Below are 3,193 nucleotides of genomic sequence, written 5' to 3' on the forward strand. Positions count from 1 at the left end.
AGATCAATGGACTATTTGTCTCGCTCTACATGAGCACCCAAGTAGTGCTTTAAGTGTTTTCCATTAACTTTAAATGTGTCCCCCATTTTCATGTCCTTGACATGAACAACTCCATGCATATTTTTTCATCAAAATTGAAAGGTCTATTTTTCTCTAGCAAAGTGCACAAAGGTGTCTGCTCAAATGAATCTTCATCAATTTCTTATGTCAAAATCTCATGAACTCTTCCTCCACTGCTGCTCCTATCAAGTCAATGGCACGACATTCTTTCTTCTCATTAGCACATTTCAGCGCATTAAATACGTTGAACATGATCTGATGATCATTCACCCTCATGGTCACTTCACCTTTTTACACATTAATTGAAGCCCTGCCAGTAGCAAGAAAAGGTCTTCCAAGAATAATTGGCACATTTTAGTCAGCTTCAAATTCTAAAATAAGAAAATCAACTAAAAAAAATAAACTTATCTACTCTTACCAGCATGTCTTCAATTTTACCTTCCGAATGGGTGTAGGATTGTTCAGCCAGCTACAAAGTAACCATAGTAGGTCTTGCTTTCCCAATTCCAACCTTCCTAAAAATAGACAGAGGCATTAGATTTATGCTTGCTCCTAAATCAAATAACACCTTACCAACATAATGTTTTCCAATGGAACAGGGGATAGTGAAACTCCCTAGGTCCTTCAACCTTGGAGGTAATTTATTTGTTAACATTGTTGTGTACCTTGGGTTGTTCAGGTTGCTGATATTGATTTACTGTGGCATTTTTGTTGGCAACATGATCTGATTCTGTGACAACATTTTTCTGCTTATCCTTTTCAGATGTTGTATGCTTTTAGTTGATTTTGAGATTTGTTCATGATCGAGTTTTGAGTCATCCTCTTCTATTATGGCATTTTGAAAAACTTCATCCAATTGAGTCCCACTTTTAAGAGTGATGATCTTGCATTGCTCCTTCCCTTGGGTTCTTGAATTTTTAGTATCACTTGGCAATGCTCCTTATGGCCTTGAATTTATAGCATTCGCTATTTGCCCCACTTGATTTACAAGGGCTTAGAGAGACGCAACTTAGGTCTGAATTACGACATCATTTTTGAACATATACTCCTTCAACAAAGATTCAATAGAATTAGAAGATATACCTGACCTTGTTGAGCATTTTGCCTTGGCATAGGATGTTCAACAAAGTACCATTAGCGGAAGCATCAACTCCCATCCTCGTATGTATATTCAGCCCATTATAGAATATTTCCATCTGAGTCGAGTGTTAAAATCCATGCATCGAACACTTTCGAATTAAGTCTTTAAATCACTCCCAAGCTTCATATAGTGTTTCATCCTCCAACTATTGAAAAGGTGTGATCTCATTTCTAAGCTTGGCAATCATATTTGGTGTATTATACCGTAGTAAAAATCTCTGGCAAAGATCATTCCATGATGCCACTACTCCCGACGGTAAAGTGTTCAACCATGATCTTGCTTAGTCTTTCAAGGAATACGGGAATAGCTTAAGACCCAAAGCATCTTCAAGAACACCCTGCTATTTGAATGAATCACATACTTCTAGAAAGAGTCTTAAATGTAATCGTGGGTCTTCAGTGAGGAGTCCACCGAATTGTCTTACATTTTGTAACATTTTGAACATTACTGGTTTCAACTCGAATTGCTGAGATTGTATGGTTGGTCTAACTATCCATGGATTCAAATCATCTAGCAACGGGACGACGTGCTCTCTAATTCAATTATGTCGATCATCCACCACACGTCAAATGGGAGGATTTTTATTGCGACCATTTGGATTACCATTAAAATCATTCTTGTTTCTAGCCTTTTTTCATAATTCTTTTCTCTTTTTCCACATGGTTCTGTCAATCTCCGAATCAAAAAGGTATTTTGTGTTAGCAAGAATTCCTCTACTCATGCACTAATGGCTAATGTAACAGCCCAAAATTGACCCTAGTCGGGAAGTGGTTTCGGGACCACAAAACCGAGTCAGAAAAATAATTAATTTCCATATTCTATGCTTATTATGTGTGTACATGAGTATGTGGAAGTTTTATTCTCCAATTTTGCCAATTGCATGAGAAATTATTAAATAGGGATCGATATGAGACATGGTGAAAATATGATAGGCTAATTTAAAATGGTCTATTAATGCATGTTGTGAAAATGATGGGTTTGCATGTCAAATTACCCAAAATTTGAGCTAGTGGTTGGCCATGCTATGGGTGGAAACATGTTGGGAACATGTTGGCCTAGTGAGGTATGTAGGAAAAAAATAAAATAAGGAATATGGGTAATAAAGAAAGGAAAAACAAAAAAATGAGTGGTTGTTTCCCCCCCCCATTGCCGTGAGCTAAAGAAAGGAAAAGAAAAATTTTGTTCATCCTTTTTCATCCTCTTTTGACCGAAAATTCTAAGGGAGGAGGAAGGAGTTCTTGCTTCATGTTTGGTTTGGAAGAGAATTAGGAGGAAGTTTGGCCATGCATGTAACTAGATTGAGGTATGTTTGATATTATTCTTTGAGATTCATGTATATTTTAAGTTGTAAGTTTGAAATCTACCTAGCCATGGTTCAAACTTTGTTAAATGATGGAGATGATATTCGGCCATGCATGTTACATTCTTGGTTGGTATTTTGATGTTTGATGTTGTGGTGATGAGGCATGAAGATGAGTTAAGATTCGGCCTAGGTGGAGTTTGTGTTAATGCCAGTGCATGCTAAATATGAAGCTTGTTAATGATGCATGTGATGGTGGATTGATGATTCTTGAATCTCTTTTTTTAGCATTTTTGAGTGAGCACATATGTGCATTGGTTGCTAGATGGGGAAGAATCGGCTAGCAAGTTGTGTGCTAAGGCCGAATATAATTTTTGTAGGTTAATGAGTAATGCATGTGCTAAATTGATGGAAAGGGAGAGGATGCTTTACTAGTGTATAAATGATATAAAGATTTTAGAAATTATTTTTTGGTTAGGTGTATGTATGATTAGGTATATTCGGCCATATGAGTAAATATATAGATGATGTTAAAATTGATTATGTATAATGGGCCATATAGGGTACACATTGTGATATTAACTTTGATTCTCTATAATTGATCAAGTGGGTGATTAGTAAGGGTGATTGCCAAATATACTAACATACATATGCATGTGTAATTGGATTGTAAATATTTAGCAAGGCGGTTA

The 3,193-nt window shown here is 36.3% G+C and overlaps 1 non-coding gene across 1 annotated transcript; it reads left to right on the top strand.

The window, feature by feature from the left end:
• The first annotated feature begins 1,272 nt into the window (after positions 1-1,272).
• LOC121216470 (small nucleolar RNA R71) lies at positions 1,273-1,379 on the top strand. Its single transcript, XR_005912652.1, has one exon. It is a non-coding gene; the product is annotated as a small nucleolar RNA R71 (small nucleolar RNA).
• Positions 1,380-3,193: the final 1,814 nt, after the last annotated feature.

Source organism: Gossypium hirsutum, chromosome D04 (assembly GCF_007990345.1).
Source record: "Gossypium hirsutum isolate 1008001.06 chromosome D04, Gossypium_hirsutum_v2.1, whole genome shotgun sequence".
NCBI lineage: Eukaryota > Viridiplantae > Streptophyta > Magnoliopsida > Malvales > Malvaceae > Gossypium > Gossypium hirsutum.